The 8184-nt window shown below is 41.5% G+C and overlaps 1 pseudogene; it reads left to right on the forward strand.

Annotated features, from left to right (window-relative positions):
- Positions 1-282: 282 nt before the first annotated feature.
- LOC102440805 lies at positions 283-2901 on the forward strand (annotated as a pseudogene).
- The last annotated feature ends 5283 nt before the right edge of the window (positions 2902-8184 follow it).

An 8184-nucleotide genomic window follows, 5' to 3' on the forward strand; every position in this document is an offset into this window, starting at 1 on the left:
CTCCCTCATCCCTCCCCAGCCCCAATAGTGCACTGGTGGGGTCCCTCGGCCTGGCCTGCTCCCTCTCGCAATCTGGGACCCCTTGGGTGATGTCGGAGAGCTGGTTTTGGCCTGATCCTGGATCTTGCAATATGGGACCCTACTGGTGCACAAATTCATGCACCAGACCTCTAGTTCTTTAAGAAGAGAAAGAAGAAAGGGAAGGGGAAGGGGAAGGAGAAGGAGAAGAAGAAGGAGGGCAGAAAGGGTCTTTATCTGACTGCAGCCATAAGGTAATCCAAGATGGGTGCTTACAAGTACATCCAGGAGCTATGGAGGAAGAAGCAGTCTGATGTAATGCGTTTCCTTCTCAGGTGCATTGCTAGCAGTATTGCCAGCTCTCTGTGCTCCATAGGACCCCCGCCCAACTCAGCCTGAAAAAGTGTGCAGGCTGGGATACAAGGCTCAGCAAGGTTACATTACATATCAGATTCATGTGCGCTGTGGTGGCTGCAAAGCTCTGTTCCTAAGTGTGCGACCTACAGCAAGTCTGTCCATGTAGTGTTAACCAGCTAAAGTTTGCTCAAAGCCTTTAGTGTGTTGCCAAGGAGTGAGCTGGACGCCACTGTGGGGCTCTGAGAGTCCGGAATTCTTATGGGTTGGTGAAGATGCTACGTACAAATTCTTTGAGGTTATCCTCATTGATCCATTCCATAACGCTATGAGAAGGAATCCTGACACCCAGTGGATCACCACACCAGTCCACAAGCACAGGGAGATGTGAGGGTTGACATCTGCAGGCCGCTTGGAAAAGGCCTCAGGTTCCGCTACACTACTGGTGGTTCTCATCGTGCAGCAGGGAGAAGGCACAGTGCTCTCCAGCTCCACTTTACCACTAATATAAGTAATGCTTGTAAAATTCTTTCCTACAGAATGGCAATAAATACATATCTATCAACAATTGAATTTAAAAATAAAAATAAACGAACAAGGGATCTAAGGAACAAAATAAACTGATTACTAAAATAGAACCATGCCCGGCTGGTGTTGCTCAGTGGTTGAGCATCTACCTATGGACCAGGAGGTTACAGTTCCAATCCCGGTCAGGGCACATGCCCTGGTTGCAGGCTCAATCCCCAGGGTGGGGTGTGCAGGAGGCAGGCGATCAATGATTCTCTCTCATCACTGATGTTTCTATCTCTCCCTCTCCCTTCCTCTCTGAAATCAATAAAAATATATTAAAAAATAAATAAAACCAGAGGCATGGAAACATGGAACAGACTGACAAATATCAGAGGGGAAGGGGGTGGGAAGAGATTAACGAAAGATCTTATATGCATTACCTATGGACACAAACAATAGGGTGGTGAAGGCCTGGGGCGAGGTGGGAACTGAGTGGAGGGGCCAATGCGGGGAGATAAGGGGGATACCTGTAATACTCCCAACAATAATAAAAAATAACTGAAAGATTATTGTGAACTAGTCATTTCTTAGACATGCATGAGGCATGGTCACTGTTTATTTACAAATTCAGGACAATACAAACTCCACCCAATATGCAGCCATTAAATAGCAATTGTAAGCTTAGTGCACAAAACATTAGAATTTGAATTTAAGTAGGGAAAGAAATTTCTCAAAGAAGAAAGTTCTAAAGAAAGATTAAACTTGTCCAGAATTAAGAAAATATATGAGACCATTACATGGGTAAGATCAATAACATAATTTTGGTGAAAATAGCTATTTTTCAAAACAGAAAGTTTAGTGAGAATAGTGGCATTATTTTACATTTTCTCTAATCTCTTTAAAAACCTGGCTAAATAGCTCTGGCTCAGTTGGTTGGAGTGTCGTCCCATACACCAAAAGGTGGGTTTGATTCTCAGTTAGGATACATAACCAGGTTGCAGATTCAATCCCTGAGGTGTAGGCAGGAGGTAACCCATTAATATTTCTCTCACATAGATATTTCTCTCTCTCTCTCTCTCTCTCTCTCTCTCTCTCTCTCCCTCTCCCTCTCCCTCCCTCCCTCCCTCTCTCCCTCCCTCCCTTCCTTCCTCCCTCCCTCCATCCTTCCCTCTCTCAAATCAATAAAAACATATCCTCAGGTGAGGGTTAAAAAACAAAACAAAACACCTGGCTAAATAAAAGACATCCAGATTCTCATATCCACTTCTGCATTATAATTGGTTGTGACATCATATGCCATGCAGCCCCTGGAAAATGCACAGGCAGAGGATGAGAGTGAAAATGACAAGTAATGTTTTAATATTCTTATGAAAATAGTTTTATTTTTTTTTTTTATTTTATTTTATTTTTTTTTTAAATATATTTTATTGATTTTTTACAGAGAGGAAGGGAGAGAGATAGAGAGTCAGAAACATCGATGAGAAAGAAACATCGACCAGCTGCCTCCTGCACACTCCCCACTGGTGCATTATAAATGGTTGTGACATACATGCCCTTGACCGGAATCGAACCTGGGACCCTTCAGTCCGCAGGCCGACGCTCTATCAAGTAATGTTTTAGTATTCTTATGAAAATAGTTTTAATTTCATGGGCCCCTTGAAAGTGTTTTTGGAACTCCCAGGAGTTTCCAAACTAGACTTAGAAGAGAATTTTTTATTCATAAAGAAGAGAGGTCTGTCTTAAAAAGTATTACAGACATGTGTTTTGGATCATGATATCCATGCTAGTCAGATTCATGCAAGGTCCACCAAGTTTTAAAGGTAATTGTACAAGCAAAAAACATCAACTATGAGGAAAAGAGACGAGACAGTACAAAATGAAAAGATTCCTCTAGCACTCCAACGCCCTATAGGCAGAAAGCAAGATAAGCAGCTGCAAACACTGGCCATTCTTCTGTCTCAAGGGGTGGAGTCACGTGCCCAGGGTAAATCCAAGAGCCGAAGTGAAAAAGTGAATTAGGGAATCATTCCTAGGGCATGGAAGTGCTTACTAATCAGAGAACATTCTCTGTCCCCAGAGCACAGGGAACTGTCAGTGTAGGCCTGACTGGATTTAAGAATTATTTTTGACCAGTGACTGTTATGTATGTCCCCGCCTGTTCCCCATCTTCCTCTTTTGAACAGGAGTGTTAATTGTTGCTATTCCATCCCTGTGTCTCCATTGTACTTTGGGTGAGATGTGTGTGTGGGGTGGGCAGATAACTTACTCACAGGTCTCTGGCTCAAGAGGATCAAGTTGAAGGCGTTTCATCTATATTTGGACCCAATTTAGATGATGGGACCTTAGTCTTCAAACCTAAGCCCGAGGTCATGATATGATACGAGTTGGGAGTCATGGGAGGGAGGGAGTATATTTTGTATGAGAGAAAGGTATGAATTATTTGGGGCTAGAAGAAAGAATGTAGACTGTTGGATGATCTCCACTGAATCCTGTCTCCCAGTGTTCCCATCCTTGTGTTGTCACTCCAACATTGAGATCAAGTTCTGGCCCTGATGCCACAGACTCCCACAATCTCAATGAGATATAGTAGATTTTCTCAAATAAATGCTTCTTGTATTTGCTGTATATATTTAGGTCTGTTTCCAGAGACTTTAAATGGTTGTTTATAATTCTCCCCCTGCTATAGATGTCCATTAAAATTTTTCCCTTCATTTAAAAATAGATGTATCTAATGCTTTTGTTTCTGTCTCCCTTCCTCTCCATCACTCTCTTCTCAATATGGAGAATTTCAAGTTACTTAAGGTCATTGAAGCCAGGAATAGGAGAGCAGCAAAAGCCAGAGGCAAGAACTTCATGCCTGAAGGACAGGGACATGCCTGGGGAGATGCAGTGGGTGGATGGGACAGAGCTACTTGTGTCACTTGCCCGGAGCTCTAACTTAGACTTTAAATGAGATCAAAAGTTGGGCAGTGAGCCAGTGATAAAGCAGAAATTCCCCCCATCAGGCAAACAGATTTGGTCAGAGTATCTAATTGGCTATTGCACAGATTTACTGAGTACTTACAGAATACCTGAAAGTCTAGCCCCCCTTCTTTGGAAATAAGCTTTCTAGCTACTGTTAGCAAGGGTGAGGCAAAACAGGAACAACTGTGCCTGTGATTTTAGTATTTTGGCACAATATATTTTGTCAATATATATTCAAAGTCTAAAACAAAATTAAACAAAACTATGCTTGCCCTTTGACCCAGAATTAGCACATTGAATAAATGGATAAGTTCACAAGGATATAAGTACTATATCCCCTTCTTAGCGTTACTTATAACGAGGGTTTGAAAATCTCAATGTCCATCAATACTTTGCTAATTTATGGTACATTAATTAGAATTTCATGCAGCTTGAAATGATAATAACTGAGGATTTAATGACATAAAAAGCCATCAATGATGTATTAAGTTAAAAGGAGAGGAAGTATGCATTGTATGATTTAGTCTTTGTTATTTATATATACATATAAAATTTTTTAAAAATTTGGTAGCATAGATACCAAAAATTTTAAGGGTTTTCATCTTTGGGAAAGATTATTTGTGATTTAAAAAATTATATATATATATTTTATCCTTACCCAAGGTATGTTTTTACTTATTTTTATCTTTTTGAGAGGGAGAGATCGATGCGAGAGAGAAACATCCTTTGGTTTCCTCCTGTACGCGCCCTGACCAGGGATTGAACCCGCAACCTAGGTATGTGCCCTTGATAGGGAAAGGGCACATAATAAGAATTGAACCACAGTTGTTTTTGTTTTTTAAAAAAATGTATTTTTATTGACTTCAGAGAGGAAGGGAGAGGAAGAGAGAGATCGAAACATCAATGATGAGAGAGAATCATTGATCGGCTGCCTCCTGCATGCCTCCTACTGGGGATTGAGCCTGCAACTGGGGCATGTGCCCTTCAGTCCACAGGCCAATGCTCTATCCACTGAGCTAAACCAGCTAGGGCTGAACCACAGCTTTTTAATATTTATTTGCCTTACTAAGTATAGATAACAGGTTTTCTTACAGACCCTGGGAAACTGGAGGATGTGCTGCAAGAAGAAAAACAGGACTGTAAAAAGATTAGACGCCTTGGAGCCCAGATGGGTCTATTACTTAGGAGAAAAAAACCCATATTTTAAAAGTAGACCAAGGACAGGACATGCTTTGACTTGGTTGCTGTGCCCGGACTCTGACCCCCTCCGGGAGTTTGCCTCAGGAATGCTGACCGTTCTCCAGCCCCAGGAACAGGCTGAGCTCTTTGTAACATCATAGAAGATTAGCCACCTTGTTATCAGACTTGGAGCTCCTGGGAGGCCAGACTGCAGACCTTCCCTCCCCTTTCCCTGTTACACTCGCAGCTTGCAGCTGCACGCAGCTATCTTCCCTATGTAATCAGCCAGCTGGCAGAAAAAGGCAGAGCAGAATTTTCAGGATAATCTGAGGCTCTCCCCATACTGCCGGCATGACTGGAATAAACATTCATATATGATTCAGTCCTGTCTCTGCTTATTTGACTTAAGTAGTGTCAGGCAGCCTCAGACCCGTTTAATGTCCCATGTCACCCTGACTGGAAATTGAACCTGCAGCCTTTTGGTGTATGGGACGACGCTCCAGCCAACTGAGCCACCGTGCCAGGGCTGTGGTTTTTATTTTATCGAATAATTTTGTTTAATCTGAATGTTATAAAATGACTATATGTAACTTCATAATCAAAAAAGTCAATTAAGCTATCATGTAGGAAGAACATCTTGTTTAAAAGTTTTGAGATGAATATATGCACAGAGGAATATTTGATTTCTTTTTCTGATGAACACAAAAGATTGATCAGATTCACAGGAATCAGAGATCTAGCCCATATTTAGCTTTAGTAATAATTTCAAAGCTATAAGTAATAATGAAGCACAGGTAGAACATGCACCAGGGTGGGTGTCCATACTACTTCCTGGGTCCTTCCTTACCTCATCAAAATGAGCTGTGGGTTGGAATTAGTGTTAGATCCCTAAGTAATGTCCCAGTGATACGCACATCACTTACAAAGATGGGCTATTTCAGTGAGAAACTCCTCTATTTTATTATCTGAAAATTACATAGCTTGATAAACACACGACATCTCCCAAGGAAGCATGGCCTGGAAATCCGTAGTTTCTAGGTTTGTTTATCAGGAACAATTCCGGAGGGAGCAGATGCATCTTGCGAGGAAAAGGCTATGATGCTGGTGACATTAGTGAGTTCTCCAGCTCACTCATGTTTATAAAGGGGATCTGATGGTGTCAACTTTGTTCTTTTCTTTCCTTTTAGAACAGTGGTTCTCAACCTTCTGGCCCTTTAAATACAGTTCCTCATGTTGTGACCCAACCATAAAATTATTTTCGTTGCTACTTCATAACTGTAATGTTGCTACTGTTATGAATCGTAATGTAAATATCTGATATGCAGGATGGTCTTAGGCGACCCCTGTGAAAGGGTCGTTCGTCCGCCAAAGGGGTCACGACCCACAGGTTGAGAACCACTGTTTTAGAAGCAATGCTGGTAAAGGGAGAAAATTAAGTATAGGGACTGTTGTCAACCTTTTCTTTCCTTAAAATGAAAGCATTGAGAGGTATTATCACTGAATTTATGACTTATAAAGAGTGCATGTGTTTTCTCTTTTCTTTTTAAATATGTTTTTATTGACTTTAGAGAGAGAGGAAGGCAGAGGGGAGAGAGAGAGAAAATCATCGATCAGCTGCTTCCTGCACACACTCTGCTGAGGACTGAACCTGTAGCCTGGGACCAGGAATCAAACCGGCAACCTCTCTGTACACGGGACAATGCCCAACCAACTGAGCCACACGGGCCAGGGCGTGTGTGTAAGTGTGTGTGTGTTTCTTAATTGGAATTTTTTAGTATTTTCATTATCATGGCTCCTACTCTGTACTCTAATTCCATCTGTCCTAAATTCCTTTTACAATGTGGTGGTCAGAAGCAAAGGCAATAATTCTAATGTGAGTAACCAGGTCACTTAACTTTGGCAATTGCAGGAGTTGTGGAAGCCTGTCAGGATAGGCATGCTCACTCCTCCTTCTCCTTACAGTGTCACCAGCAGATGCAATAATCAAGTCTTCTAGAGCTTCTTCCAAGCCATTGCTAAGATTCTAAGATGAGGTTATCCACATAGATGGCCTTAGTTTATATCTGGCACTGGGTACGTGCTCCAAAGCTGTTGCCACTGGGAGTCAAGGTGGCATGGCAACTAAGGGGCTCTGGTGTTAGACAGGCATGGATTTAAGTCCTGGTTCTACTTATCTGTGACCTTCAGCAGTTCAACTTAAACTTCAGTTGTATTAGTTATATAATGTGTATAGGGTTATTATAAGGACTAAATGAGATAATATATTTAAAGCCCTCAGTGCTACACTTAGCACTTAAAAAGTGCTCTATCACTCTTAAATTTTTGCATTATATAGCTTTTATATAGATCCTCATCAAAGTTGCTATTTTTTTCTTTAACACCCCTTGGTAACGTCATGCATCACTTATTAATTCATTGGGTTGCTTTTGAATTGAATTTCTATTTACTGATCTTGTTCACCAGGATCAATGTTCAATTCCCAGATTCTCTGAGAGTTAGAAGGCATCAGTGGTAAGCCTTGGATATGTGAAATCCAGAGCTATAAGAGATGCTTTGTCATAGATGCATAGAATCTCTAAACCCAAGGTCCTTTTCCGATTAGCATCAAATGGTACTTTCATTATGATTATTTGTTAGTTTTGGGGATTGTGCTCAAAAGGTGAAATCTGCGGTGGAGGACAGAGAGCAGAAAGCAAAGTGAGTCTTGTTTCCTTTCTTTGCCCAGATTCACTGAAGAGAGGAAGCAGCAGCCCACGGTATCAATTACCCATCATGTAGTTCTTAAGCAAATTGTTCTCACCTAGTAGACATTGCAGTATACTCTCATCATCTTGTCTAATGTTGCTTCCATAATTTGGATCCACAGGGAGCTTGACAATTTTATCAGCCCACAGAATATTACACAGGTTCACAGTGAAGACCTGGTGAAGAGAAAGTTGTTGTACGCTAGTGACTGCTAGTTATAAGCCAGAGGATGCCGCAAGAACTCCAGGAAAATAGTGGAATCTTCCATTTCAGCGGAGTTGTTGTAGATCCAAAGTCTGGGGTTCAGAGAAATAATGGCCTTATCCTGTACACTTAGATGCCAGCTGTGTCTTTTTGAATTTTTGAGGCATATGAGAGTGTTCTCTGGCCTGTGCCTTCAAGATTTTACTGGGG

This window comes from Myotis lucifugus, unplaced genomic scaffold (assembly GCF_000147115.1).
Source record: "Myotis lucifugus unplaced genomic scaffold, Myoluc2.0 scaffold_60, whole genome shotgun sequence".
In the NCBI taxonomy this organism is placed as follows: Eukaryota; Metazoa; Chordata; class Mammalia; order Chiroptera; family Vespertilionidae; genus Myotis; species Myotis lucifugus.